Source organism: Columba livia, chromosome 3 (genome assembly GCF_036013475.1).
Source record: "Columba livia isolate bColLiv1 breed racing homer chromosome 3, bColLiv1.pat.W.v2, whole genome shotgun sequence".
In the NCBI taxonomy this organism is placed as follows: domain Eukaryota; kingdom Metazoa; phylum Chordata; class Aves; order Columbiformes; family Columbidae; genus Columba; species Columba livia.
The window spans coordinates 46,560,858-46,575,279 of record NC_088604.1 but is presented as its reverse complement, the minus strand read 5'-3'; the positions used below and the strand labels follow the sequence as shown (position 1 = coordinate 46,575,279).

The window sequence follows — 14,422 nt, the reverse complement described above, 5'->3', positions numbered from 1 at the left end:
TTAACAAGGAAGATCACTTTTAACTTCGCATCCTGAGTATCAGAAAGCTACTATCATTATTTCAGATTACCCAAAAAATAGAAGTAACTTATCAGCTATCAAAAAGCATTTCTAGAAATACTGTGCCTTCATATCATGGAGTATCTTCCCAAATGTTACTTGGGACTGACAAATATTTAACTTGAATGAATAGGGCACATCCATACTGTCAAGGAATGACTGAAATTAACATCTAATAAGTTGTAAATATATACATAAAAACACATTCCTTTCTTTGCCCCATTCTATGGGCCATAGGAGTTTCATGTTAAGATTTCAGTACTATCTCAGGTTAGGTCTTTCACTTTTACAAAAGCTATCACTTCAACTTTCATTGTGGCTATCATACGATTGGCAACATGTAAAGAAAACAAAAACACAAATACTGTCAGACTTCTTAATTTGTACAAGGATTTTAGGAAAGCAATTGACAATTTTCTTTATCTATTGCTGCTTTTAAGACATAGGTAGAATCTAGTTAGTTTTCATTAGTCTCAAAGGAATGAATTTTGCAAACAAAGCCAGAAGAAATCAAACCTGTGACATTAGACAATCTGCATTCTAATTATTTTCAAAAATACAATTTTGGCAATTGAGAAGAGCATTTCCAAACTTATCAGTTAAACACACAGCACTGTATTTCGATCACATCCGCAAAACATGAAATACACTATTATTCAGTGTTTTAGCAAGCTTTTAACAGCTGCTGAGAACATGAGCATTTCTATGGCTTTTGGCAAAATCTAGCAAGTTTGGAAATCAGGAAGAAGAGATCTAGCAAAGAAATTTTTAGGATCAAACATCTCAACAAATAAAACTCATAATCTAAGCAATCATACATGCCATTTGTAGTTAAACTGCCAGTTGTCCTACTCTGCCTCTTCTTCTGTAGTTTCATATTATATTGTAACCTTTTAATTCTACAAGGGGAAAAAAATTAGTATGAGTACTACGGGTACTCAAACAACTTTAAAACTCCCACTGTGAAACAGCTTACTGTTTGCCAGTGTGCAGACTTTTGAGATTATATTAGCTGCTTTTTAAAGATTACCTATTTCAAATTGAAATTGATGAAACAGTCACTTACAGGAATTACACAGTGTTTGAATTTGTTAGACGTATTATACTGGCTTACCTATTTTATGTAAAATTATTTCCTCTTTGGAAGTGTTTCACAAGCATTCATTTGAAAGATGCAGCAACCCACGTAAAAGTATCACTACACAAAAACTTAACAAAATGATACTGCTAGCAGCAGAATCCGTGGGAACACTTTAGCATTAGAAATTATTTCAGATAATCTAACTGGCTTTTATTTGCCTGAAAGAAATCACATATTTAGAGAAAAGAGGTGTATTTTGCAAATTCTTATAGTTAATTTGGAATTAGCATTTAATAGTTATCAATCAGAGCAAACCGGAGTTCATCTGAACAGGAGAGCTGAAACTCAAGTTAATTTGTCATCCATGATTACCACTTGGAAGTTCATTGAGTTTATTAAAGACAACTACTGTGTGATAAGGACAGTAGAGACACTATTAACCATGTCATTTAAATTGCTTGAGTTGGCATTGTGCCCAAGTCCTTCAGCTCAGTATATCAACACACTTGTTGCTGGCAGAGATTCATTTAAAGGGGAGGGAAGAGAAACTCCATCAGAACTGAGTGTGTGGTACAGATTTCTACAGTAACTCATGAGGACAAGCAGCATTACTCAGTCTTTGTATTTTCTATTCCTAGACAAGAGAATGGCAGAATAAGGAAAATCAAATAAAAGGCGCTGTTCTTCCTAATAAAACAAACAAACACACAAATGGGAAAGCATTTTTAAAATTTTCATTTGAAATTACTTGAATTTGCATTTACTGGAACAATATATTTGCTTGTAACTGCAAACTAACAAAGGCACACCCCCCCAATCACTTGCTCTGCCAAATTTGATGATCCTGTATCTTTCCCACCCTTGCCTCCTCCCCAAAGTCTCTTGCATTCACTTTATTAAGCCTGTAGGAAGAAGAAAAGTTCTGGTGGCTGGACACAGTTTATTTTCAGGAGTATTAAGAGTAATTTTATTTAACTTCATACAAAATCACGCCACGAAGCAACATAACAACACATTTGGGAAAGCTGCAATTAAGAAGGTACAAGGATTTTTTTCCCCCCACAGTTCACACCAAAATTAATAGCAACATCTTTGCTGAAAACAACCTATGTGTTAAGTTAGGCACACTACTTCCATGTGTAGAAAATAGTCACGACAGAAACTTTTTCATTGTACTCTTCATCTCCTGTTTTCTAAGCTATGTCCTGATTAAGAAAAGAAAGGGCATCCCTTTTTTTGGAAGGGAGGAATTCATCAGCTTAACAAGCATCTTGGTGCATAAAAGCAGAGTTTTTGTTCGCTAAAAAATGCTGTGCTTCCCCCAATCCACTCTGTGGCCAGCAACAGCTCAGCATTCTCCCATTTATCACTTCCTAGCACTAGTGCGCTGGCACCGCGGGCCTGAGCAGCAGGCAAATAAATACTCAGGTACGCACAGTACGTGGCCCCGGAGGATAGAACTGTTGGGGAAAAGGCTCTCTTACCTTCCACAAATCGTCCTCCGGCGTCTTCAAGTGAACGATCTGGAAACACAAAACCAAAAACCCCCTGAAGTAAGAGCACAGCCCGCAGCCAGCCCCGCCGCTTTGCCGTCCCCCTCCACACACCCTCCAGACCACTTTCCCACCGCTTGCGCTACAAACAGTGACTTTCCTGTGGCATTTATTTTTTACTGGTGAGCCATAAAATCGCCTGCTTGTCCAATTAATGCGAGCATCATCATTTTAATTTACCTTTCACCATCTCCAGGGAAGGAAAGCAGAGGGGGGAAAGCAGAAAAGCAAATGTATAAAAGAAGCTTCAGAAACACGAGTTTCAACTCATTTACGATCCCAGATAAAGGTTAATAGTTAAACTCCTTCCTCCCCCTCCCACCCTCACAATTATTGATGCCCTTCAAGAAATGAAATGTTTTTTGTTCTCGTTTACCAGAGGCTAGACAAACTGTCAACATCTCCACTTTATTTACGGGTTGAGCAAGAGCAGTTCCTCAAACATCAACATTTTTTACGTTAATCCTGGAGAGAATCCACTTCTCTAAAACTACAAAATTTGCCAACTTCTGTAGTATTTATTTTTAACGAACGAGAGCGAGAGCCTTGCGCTATCCTCCCTGCCCTCAGAGGAGAGGAAGGGGGAAAGTGTAGCTTCACTCTCCCAACTTTAAAGTCCTTTTCCTTCCCACGCCACTCAGCCCCTGGTCACTCTCCATCCCACCACCCCTTCCCACCCCCCAAAATCTCTCCCCTCCCGATCCCCCACCTGCTCCACGTCCAGTGAGATTTCAAGGCAGGAAACAAAATCTGCCAAGTGGTTCCTTTCGGGCGATTTCTTCAACCCGTCTGGAGGTTTAAACCTGAAAAACAAACACCTCTATTGAATGCAAACTAAGCTTTGGGGGTTGCCGAGTTAATTCCTCGGCAGACAAGCTACTCTCAGTGTCTGGTTACACAAACATACCTACAGACAGGTTGGAGGGGAGTCCCTTAGAAACCAAAGGGCAGGGGGGGAGAAAAAATAAATCGAAGTAGGTTGGAAGGGGGAACTCGGAAGGGCAGCGGGGTGGGCAGGCTGGAAAGAGGGGAGACACGCAGCAGGAGACAGGTTTAATATCGGGAAGGGACGGAGAGAGTTAAAACAAGGGGCAACCGGGAAGGGGCAGAGACCCCAGAGGTCTCAACCTGGGTTGGGGGCGGGGAGGGACGGGTGGCGGTGATAACAAGTTTTTATACACAGCCCAAATAAAACAAAGAACGGGACAAACCCGGCCGGCCGCGGGTGACGAGCGGGCTGCTCCGGGGGCGGGCGGCGGCGGGGCGGGGGGGCCCGGCATCGGGTGTCAGCGCACACCGCCGCCCCGCTCCGCGCCCTCCCCGCCGCAGGCGAGGCTGCGCTCCGCACCGGCACCTCGCCCGCGGGCACCCCGCTGCCGGCAGCGGCCGCCCCGCCTGCCTGCCTCCCGCCCGCTCCTCGCCGCCGCTCCGCTTACCTGCCGCTGCCCCCGGGCTCCGCGGGCCGGCCGCGCCCGCCGGCCGCCGGCCCCTCGGCTCATCGCAGTGGGCACAAAGGGGCGGCGGAGCAAGGCCGCGCCGGGAGCCCCGGGAAGAGCGGTGGTAAGAGTAGCGGTGAGGAGCAGTGACAGCCGCGGCGGCGGCGAGGAGGAGGAAAATTAAAAACAATACTTAAAAGAAAAAAGAGAGAGAGGGAACGACCACCCTAATAACCCGCCGGGACCATGCCGGGGAGGTGAGTCCCTCCTCCCGGGGGCAGCGCTGCGGGGCGCGCCCCTGCCCTGCTTGGGGGGGACGCAGCGAAAGGGAGAGGCGCAGGAGGTGGCAGGGGGGAGCCAGCCGGGGGGAGCCGCCCGCCCTGCCCTGCGCTGCCCTGCCCTGCACCGCCGCCCTGCCCGGCCTCCCGCGCCGCCGCCGCCTCCAGGGACGAGCGCGAATGCGGGCGCGGAGGGAGAAGCCGGCGGCGCGGGACCGCGGGGAGGGGAAGGAGAGGCGGCGCGGGGCCGCTGGGCGCTCCTGCCGCGGCGGGCGGGGAGGGGGCACCGCAGCCGGTAGAAATCACACACGCACACCCCCTCCCCCCAACCCCGTTGATCGCCTCCCGTTGATCGCCCGCCGCAGCCCCGTGCGGCCGGACCGCTTCCCGGCTGTCACATGGCTTCTGCCGCCACCCCCAAGGGGTTTCGGGAGTCGCTTCACTTTCACTTTGGCCCCGCCGAGGGGCTCCCGGGGACCGCGGCGCCTGACAGGAGCCCTCGCAGCGAGGGGCTCATCCGCTGCCCCGCTCCTTCCCCGGCTTTAAGGGGGACTGAGGTCCGCACCTCCAGTCGGGGCGCGGGGGCAGCGGGCTCCCCCGCCCCGGCTCGGCACGGTGCGGGGGCGGCACAGTGGCGACTCCGCTCGCCCAGCGCTGTCAGCCCTCCCCACGCTTTTTAGGTAGGAAAGAAATAATAAGATAACCGGGTCTGTGGAGCTCCTGGCTGGGGAAGGGCAGGTATGCTGCACCACAAGGGTGTGGGGGTACAGACTGGTAGGAGTGGGGCGTTTCAGAGCTGCAGGATGTGTTCCCAGCTTCTGGTGGGACTGATCTCATGTCCATCCCGTTCCCAGTCAACCTGCTGAAGCCCTTCATTGCAATTTATCTAAAGGAGCTGGTGAAAATCCCACTGGAGAGCCTGCACCATGCCTTGCACAGCACAGGTCCCCTCAGGGACCTCCAGCATTGCAGCGCAGGGACATAGTGGTGCCTACACAGGGCCTCTACCTGCTTCCTGGCACAGCACCCTGCACCCACACCTACAGGCGCCAACAGCAAGTCCAGCACCTTGCATTTATGTCAGAGATGGATCTGGCCCAGCGTCGTGGTTTTTTGAGCTTGGAATAAACAGTTCCAGGGTGGGAGGTGCACTACAATACAAGTATGTCAAATGTCATTGCCTCTGTGCTTCGTTTTGAAAGAGTGATTAAACAGGAAAATGGAATTATGACTGCTGTCTTGCTCGCCTCTTTTCCCACAGGCACCCCATTCTCATGGACATGGCTCCCCTGGTTTTCCATGAGCACCTCTGGTCTAAGCTCTGATACTGTTCAATCTGAAGGGAAGAGAGCCAACAAAGAACAGCAGCCTTTTCCAGAAATGCTCTCCCTGTGCATCCTGTGAAATGCTCGTCATCTGCACAGTACTTGTGGGCAGGTGGTCATTAAACCACGTACCAGAGCCGCATAACAGCTCCTGGCTCCCAACAGTTCCAAGAAGACGTGGCAGGACTTACTTTGGTAATTATGGCTTCACATGCTCTGTACAGAGACAGCGTTGTGCCAAGTGAGTCAACTGGCATTATGTCCTTTTATGTAAGATCTTCCACTCCGGCCTTCTCTCAACAGTGGTCAAACATGGCACAACACACATTCATAGCCTTTAATGAGGTGGCCTGTAGCCCCCTTCCCCTGAGCCCTTGCCACAAGCGCAGCAGCAGTCGTCAAAGCTTGGCTGATGCTGGTGACAACCATCAGACTCCACATGCTGTGAAGCACTAGCACATGCTCACACTTGGTTCCTCTGCACCTCAGCCTGCTCTCCCCAAATGTCTGGTGTGTTTTACACAGCATGAAGAAGCAAAATGTAGTTACACTGGGTTTTGTTTTGGGGGTTTTATTTTCAAAGTGCAGCTAGATAAAAGATTACCACCCAGAATATACATTCCAGTGATAATAAATGAAGTCCCAGCACCACATATTTTAGTATTCTGTTCTGAGGTTTCTGTTTCTGAACTACAACTGTTAGCCTTGATATTCACTGTTAAATGGAACAAAAATGACTGTGACATTTGTGTTTGTGTTTGTGTTACTTCCTTTTTTAAGCATTTGTTGTGAGGCAACGAGAAGCACTGATAAATCAGACTGTGAACAAATGCCCCCTCAACAACCATCTAGTCCATGGCCTATTTCTGAGTATTTGCTAACTTGAAAATTAAATTGCCGTTTGAGACTATTCCATATTCCATAACATTTCTTATTTTTCCTTAATTGTCCCTTCAGTTACAACGCAGAATTTGATCCCTTGTTTTTCTGCTAGAAACCCCTATGAAAGAGCAAGTGACAGCAAGATGTGGCAAAACAGGGCAGAATCTGTCCCCAGTTATGTAATTCCCTCCTCACATCCCCTCTCCAGTGACAGCATGCTCACTACTCAGGAACAATGGCCTGAAATTAAGGAAGAAAAAACATTTTACAATAAGTGAAACACAGGGAAACAATGGCCTAATTTACCAAACAAGAATAGTGAGATATCATCCCTGAAAAGAGTGAAGAGTAATCCACATAAAAGAAGAGAGAGTGAAGAGATAATCAGGAGCTCATTCAGGCCTATCTTCTGATGCTGCCCAAAGATCGAATCTGTCTTAACAAAACAGAGCAAGGGCCTGAAATAATGTTATCTTCCCTCTCCTCCCACTGTGCGCCCCCTCCACCCCCAGCCCCCTGCATTTTTATCAAGCTCCATTACCTTTGGATGCCCAGAAAACAAAATGAAAGGGTGGAAAATACTGAAAGTGAGAGGAAGGAACTTTACTTTTTTCTTTCAAAAAAAGGCACAAACTTATTTGTTATCACACTTTAATCACATGGCATTTTAATTTAAATATTTGCAATTAAAAGAGCATCAGTTCTACTCACAATAGGCTAGAACTACAGGAATATCAAGTTAAGGGTCCATCAAGTGTCCATGATCTTTCAAGTAAATTGGGAAAGAGCTTCGTTGGCTTTTTCAAAGTCGGAAAAAGTGGTCTCAAACAAGCAAAACACATTTTAAAATCAACTGACAAAAAGGCTTTCCAGCCTCCAAATTACAGGGAGGAGTGCTGCATAACAGAAAGATATTTTAACTGTCTATAGTAGAACAATCTGAGGCAACCAAGCCAAGGTGTACAGGGAACTCACACGGGGGTGCTCAGCAGTGAAGGGAGGAAAGAGAAAGCTCAAAGCTGTCCCTTTATGTAGTTTTCACAATATTCTAATTTACCAACATTTATAAGTGAAAAACGAGACAGAAGGATAAATTAAAATGTATTTTTGTTCCCAAATGCCTGCACAAGCTGTGACTTAAGTAGTTCTGAGGTTATTTATGATAATGATATGCACGAGTCTAAATGGCATCCTGTTCTGAAGAAAAGAGCTGACAGAAAAGTGCTTTGGGGCAGTCTACACCCTTTTTTTGTCCTTCTAAAGACAACTGGTATGGTCAAAAAGTGGCAAAAGTGTGGTGCTGTGTGAAGTGGGCTGGCCAGATTAAATACAGTGTGGAAAGGTGGTCTTCCTATGGGAATTAGAGATGAGCTTTCTGTTCCTCAACTAGACAGACTTCCTATAACTTTGGGCAGGACATCATGCCTTACTTTTTTCTGTACAAGGTAAATAATATTCCTCTGTAAAGGAGGAATGTCCACTATGTCCCAGCAATTGTGTTGTTGCTTGCAGGTTTGTAACCTGCTTCAGCAATCCCATGTGGATTATCCAGTTAAGAAATTTCCTTCCCTCTGATGTTTCAGTTGCCAGAGGTGTTGGTATTGAAGTTCAGTTGGTACTGAGGGAGAAATCACTGTTATTAGACTCCTGGAAAGTTGCTGCCTATTTCCTTTCTAAGCTTCAAACAGCTTGAATTGAAGGTGTTTTCTTTCAGGGTACAATCTCCCTACTCTTTTTCCCTTGTCTAGAATAGATGGGTGTTTGGTAGGTCAAAGAAATATTGTTCAAGGTCTGTAAGGGTAGTTGATGAATGACAGTTGTTGTAGTGTTTATTTACTTATATATATATGTGTATATATATATGTTTAGTTTCTTAAGTCATTGTGTTTGTCCAGGGTACTTAGAACACCAGATATGCAGGCACTATCTGATAGTCTGCAAGCTGCCCAGATGTGTTAAATTAAAGTTATACTTATTAAAAGTTAAGGAACAAGAATAGGAGTGGAACTTTTCTCTTTGTAGTTTCAAAGAAATTTTACATCGCATGCTTGTACTCTTTTCTAGTTCCACTAAAAACAAATCTAAGTCACAAAATCAGAACACATATATAAAGATTTCCTGTAGCAATTACTTGAATTGGAAGGGAAAGTCAAACTGACCCTGCCACATGTGAAAACCAAACAGTCACGATTCTTATTTTGAATAGGTCAAGGAAGAAACAGTTTATACATTACACACTATTATTTAGAGAGTGTATAATGTTTTCAAAAGCTTCCAAGTCCCATCTTCAAAAATCTGGATACTTAATATTTTTCTGACAGTCAATGAGACATCCTAATTCATATAGATGCCATAATAACATGCAGAAAATAATAGAGCTTTATTTGATTTGTTCTACTTAATATTTTAGTGTCATATTCGGTACTTCTATTCTGTGAATTCATTTCCAGGCTGGGTGCTAGCATGCAGAGCAAGAAGCTGCCCAGGAGAGAAAGCTAATCCAGAAGAGATGCAACAACATGGGAATGGACACACTTGCTCAGTCCAAGGTGTATCCTATATTCAGCCTCAGGTCATGGCTGCCAGCAGCTACTTCAGAGCTGCAAGAACCCCAACAAAAAGCATTTATAGATTAATCATGTTTCTTCATATCTCCTGTTACTTAGAGATGAAGATTTGCATTGCTTCTAAGCATGATAAAAAAATATTCTTATCGTAATTAGGATTATGTCTCATTATCCATATGCAATTTTTCCTTGAATTCCATCAAGACCTTGCTTTTAATGGCATATGATGACAGTGCATTCCACAAGTTAACTATGCCTTGTATAGAAAATTCCTAAGATCTCTTTTCCATTTCCTCTTGTCTTGTTTATGTATTACTCATTCAAGTCATGAGGGTGGCCAAGAAGTTCCTAATCTACCTTATATAACACCCATTATATTTTACACATCTGTGTTATTCATCTTTCCCCTGGTTGTCCCATGGTCCCCAAACCAGCCACAATCTTTTCAAAAATCAGCATTTTCTGTATCACTGACAATTCATAATGCTTTTCGCTCAGCCATTTTATTTCTGCTCTTTTCTTCTTGAGATCCTATTCCTGGCAGGGGCTTCCCGCTGATCTACATGATGACAAAGCTTATGTAAATCTTTCTCCCACGCTTGCCTCCCCTTTCGTTTGCTGTCCAATATTTAATTAGCTTCCTTTACTGTTGCTGCCCTTTGACTAGAGGTTTTCACTGTTATCCACAGTGATGTCCAGATTTCCATCCTGAGTCACTGCAGCAAATGAACAGGCAAACCAATGAATGTCTTTTTCAAATCCTGTGTGTCCTGTTTAACATTTGCCCGGCTGTTACCCATTCTTGTGGCTGCCTTGGGCCTCTCTGAAATGCCTCTCAGTCTGTCAAGCATTTGGCCAAAGTAACCACTTGCCCCATTTAAGATGGATACCACTTAGCTGCACTTATCCTCCTTTCGTCTGTCAGACTGTGGGCAGACTGGGGAGACTCAACTGACTTTAGGAAAGAAAGTGAAGGAGAGCTGGGAAGCCTGAGCCATCTTTGTGTCAAAGGGCCAAACTTTCATCTCCTGATTACGTTCTTCCTCATTAAACAGAGGTCCCTTGAGAAATGGTGCCTCCTCTGCTGAATGGTATTGTAGGAGCAGTTGCATATGCAGCCTTTTGTGCTGTTTGTTTGAATTCTACTTATCATGAGCTAGACCATGGAATTTTTGTTTGTTTGTTTGTTTGTTGTTTTTTTTTTTAATCAGAAGGCACACTGAATTTGGGTCTTCTGCTTGTTCCAAAATGGCCTTAAATATCAGAAAGACTAGAAGTGATTAAACAACTCCTTTCCCCTTTTCCACTTCTCTGTTTGGATATATCTGCTATAGGCACAGGAGAGAGCCCCTTCCCTCTGGATTAGTGTTAAAGTGAGAGACATTGTTAAAGGGCTAATAAAAAATCAAGGAGCCATAAATACTAAGTGATTTTTAAGTAAATATGTTTGGGCTATTTTTTTTTTTCCCAAGGAATGCTCAGCTGTTAGTGTTATGTTTGACAGCTTGTAAAAAGGTGAGTTTTCACTGAAGAGCAAGAACAGGTCAAAGAGAGACAAAGGCATGTTCTGAGATAAAGAAATCAAGAGGTATCTGCTCCACAGATTGAAGGTGTTGCATTACTCTGCACAATGTCCAGAGAGGGAGAAGTCTGCACAGCAAAATGGTCATAAAATACATTTTTTGCAAAGAAGACAGGAAATGTTTCTGTCCAAAAAAAAAAAAAAGAAAGAAATAAAAAAAAGAGCAGTCCCTCTGGTGCAGTTTTCCCATCTGGTGAAACAAAGTGAGACAGATATCTCCCCTGCTCTTCAAACTACGTATCTCAAAACCAGCGCTGCGTGCTGTGGCAGCAGTTTTGGAGCCAGAGCAAGGCACTGTGCTTGGCTTTGGGTGTGCGGGCAGCGCTGCCAGCCCGGCAGGCACCGGCACAGCTCTGGCACCTTCTCCGACTGCTTAACCAAGACAGGGCAATCAAACAGACCCGTGCTGGGCTTGCTATAACATTACGGCTCGTTTAAGTGTGCAACTCAAAGGTCACTGCCTTAGCTCTGAAGAAAAACACTTGCTGTTTCATTCTTCCCTCAGGGTTTATTGCCAGCATGATTATATTTTCAGGAATGACAGGGAGGCCCTGATCTATAAATCTAAGGGAGATAGCGAGTGAGCTGATTATCAGACACCTACTTCCCCACTCCAGAGTCAATAACCTCAGCATCTTGCAAGGTTGCTTTCTGGAGGAAAACAATCTCTCAGCCAGGCTCTGTCTGTTTGCATCTGCTGAATTGCATTCAGTCTGTCTGCCCAATAGCTGGAAAATCAATAGCTTGCCAGCCATCCCAGAGCCCCAAGAACTCAGTCTTTTTTTTACTAGTGAGAAAGAGTCTCAGGTCCTCACTGGGTTCCCTGAATTGAGTTTAAAACAGGTGATTCAGAAACAGAGTAAGTACTTGCTTGAAGGAAGATCTCTGATCCCTGCTCCCAAAATCCAGCACGTACATATCTCCCCTTGCAAGCACTGGACCTTTTGTCTTTGACACCCCTCTCGCCCCCCAAATACTTCCCTGGTGTTTTAATGACCGAGAAGCCACTAGAGACTATGCAAAGTGCTACATTTAGGACAATCCAAGGAAGATATGCGCAGTCTCCCGGAATCTCATTTCCACCCTCCGGGTAACTGTTTTGTTAGAAGGCTACCGTTGCCTTTACCCCAAAGGCAGGCGGTAAACGCAGACAGCCGATAATAACAGGTCATTTGGCTTCTGAGGAGCTGCTTGCAGAGGGGAGTCGGTTTTTATAAACCGCGTATGAAAGGACACGTTTGAAGTGCTCCCGGTGAGTGGCTTCCAGCGACGCGGAGCCGGTGAGGAGCGGCTCGGCTCGGCTCAGCACGGCTCTGCTGAGCTCGGCTCGGCTCCGTCACCTCCTGCCGCTCCCGCCTCTGGCATCGCGGCGCGGAGGAACGAGTTAATTCCTCGGACTGAACCTAAAGCCTTTGGCGAGGGACTCAGTGTTTTATCATAAAATCGTGCACTTCAACGGGATTTTTTTCTTTCACATAGACCTCCGGGAAGAACAAGAGAAATAAAGGTGCCCACTTTCCTTCCTGACATCCGCCCCAGCGCGTTTCCTGAGCATCAGGACTTGCCCCACCGGTGGCTGATTCACCCTTCAGCACAGGAACCACCGAGAAGTTCTTTGTTCGAGGTGCGCACATCAGAGCAATCAAAGCATCAGGATCTGCCGGCTGGCCGCACAGTTATTCCACCACAGCCTGGTGCAATGGAAAAGAAAAATAGCCCCAGATCGGGCTGGGCAGTGGCAAAACGGTGCCAGCGACCGCTCCGCTCCTTGCAGCTCCCTGCAAAGGCTCCGCGGCAGCCGCGGCGAGCCGACAGCCTCGCAACCGAGGTTGCGGCGGACCTGGCCCGGCCGTGGGTGCCGGGGAACCCCGGGGGGGTCAGAGGGCCCCCCCGAGGCCCCGCGCCCAACCTGCGAGTTGTGCCCCGATGGTGCTGCACCGCAGCGGCGCGGGCAGGGGCTGGGCGCGGAGGAGAGGATCAATTAGCGCCGCGTTAATGATCTCTCTGCCTTTGCACCGCTCTCCTTCAACCAGTCATCGCCGCGGCCCCGCTCCGCGGGGTGACCGCGGGGGACCGGCCCGGCCTGGCCCACCTGCTGCTCCGCGCCGCCCCGCGCACCTGAGCGGCCTCGGCGGGAGCCTCCGCGGGGCCTGGAGCCGCTGGCACCGGGCAGCGGTGAGCGGCAGCCGGCTCTGCCTCCCCGCCGCGGCGGCTGGCGGGGGCTCCGGCCGCGGCGGCGCAGAGCAAACCTGGGCGGGTTTCCACTACCCCCCCCTCGGCAGCACCGAGAAAAGTACAATATTATTTTATTGTATTTTTCTTTTTCTCTCTCTCTTTTTTTTCTTTTTTTTTTTTTTTTTTTTTACGCACACCCGAAGCGCTGGGACGAAAAGTGGGATTTAAATGTAAGCTTCGCGGTAGTCCCGGCACTATCAAGCCACATTCATTTTTACATCCTTCCCCAAATCTTTTTGCCTTGCTGCAGTTTGCATAAACAGCTTTACCATGTAACTGCCGGGAAACATAAATACACGCAAATAAATAACATCGCGGCAACCGGAGTGAACAGCCCTGGGCAAAGCGGACAGAGAGAGCAGAAAGTAAAGAGATATATCCCAGAATGTGTGGGTTTTTTAATATATCTTTTTCTTCCCGGCGAGCAGGGCGAAGTAATTTAACTAAAATATAGGTATTTTTTTCCTCGTTTGATGTGCGCTCGTGTAGCAGCAACGTCTTGAAGAACAAGACAAAGCAGACGGATTCAGGCGCCGCTAATTAAAAAGCAACGAATACCGGCATTTAATAAACATTTGGGTGGCCGGTTGCGCAGGAGGAGCCACCGGAGGGGCAGAAGTTTCCGAGTGCCGCGGAGCCAGCGCCGAAATGGCTCCGCGCGGGGGGAATTAGCGCGGTTCTCCTCGCCGGGCTGCGGAGCCGAGAGCGGAGCTGGCAGGGAGCCCTGCCCGCCGCCCGCTGCGCTCCCTGCCTGCGCACACCCTCCGCGGGGCGCCGCGGCAGCCGGCGGGATAGCCGGGCTGACTTATCCGCGGGGGAAATCTTCCCCTCCCCTGCTACGCGGGTCTGCGCCGCTGCCCGCCCGACCGCACACCCTTTCTTTCCACCCGAGGCTCCCGCTCCTGTCCCTGCCGCGAGTGGCCGGCGGCAGCTACGCGCACTCCCGCGGCTCCTCGCTCCGCGGCGCGGGGCGGCGCGCAGCTGGTGACAGGCAGAAAGCCCCGACCTCCCAAATCCTCCTCAATCCATCTTCAGGGGATAACAGCGGACAGCCCGAACGGGTTTAAAACAACAACAAAAAAGGCTTTGTCATTATAGAAAAGAGGGAGAAGTGGGGAGAGGGTGGGGGGGAGGCAAGAGAGGTCTGATCCTGAAGAGTATCGATACAGGCTGGGGGGGGGAACCACCTGGAGATCAAGCTGTGAGGGGAGTTAAACATGTGGCTGTCCGTCCATCCATCCCACTGCCATCCCCTGGTGCTTCACCCCGTATACCCACAGCAATGCTATGAGGTTCAGACCCACCTGGGGAAGGTTCTGCAAGGCCGCAGGTGTGCAGCGCGGTGTGTGGTGCAGTGTGCCGTGCAGGGCAGCGTGGAGCGGTGCAGACCAGGGAGGAGAGCTAAGGGCAGCTGGAGAGGGGG

At 47.6% G+C, this 14,422-nt stretch overlaps 1 protein-coding gene and 1 long non-coding RNA gene across 4 annotated transcripts in view; one reads left to right on the top strand and one right to left on the bottom strand.

Annotated features, from left to right (window-relative positions):
* Positions 1 to 4,156, bottom strand: part of PRDM1 (PR/SET domain 1) — a 103,469-nt gene extending 99,313 nt beyond the window's left edge. The window contains exons 1-3 of one of the 2 annotated variants that reach the window (XM_065056615.1): positions 4,131 to 4,156; positions 3,404 to 3,497; positions 2,626 to 2,664 (exon numbers count right to left, since the gene is read on the bottom strand). The gene's annotated coding sequence lies outside the window, so the exon portion shown is untranslated. Of the gene's footprint in view, positions 1 to 2,625; positions 2,665 to 3,403; positions 3,498 to 3,601; positions 3,970 to 4,130 lie in introns of those variants that run through there. The other variant, XM_065056610.1, reaches the window with a different exon arrangement.
* LOC110363984 (uncharacterized) lies at positions 4,020 to 14,066 on the top strand. Of its 2 annotated transcripts, XR_010471278.1 has the most exons (4): positions 4,020 to 4,387; positions 5,670 to 5,928; positions 9,066 to 9,164; positions 12,244 to 14,066. It is a non-coding gene; the product is annotated as an uncharacterized LOC110363984 (long non-coding RNA). The 2 variants fall into 2 exon arrangements; XR_010471277.1 differs by lacking the exon at positions 12,244 to 14,066 and having other exon boundaries at positions 4,030 to 4,387; positions 9,066 to 10,775.
* Positions 14,067 to 14,422: the final 356 nt, after the last annotated feature.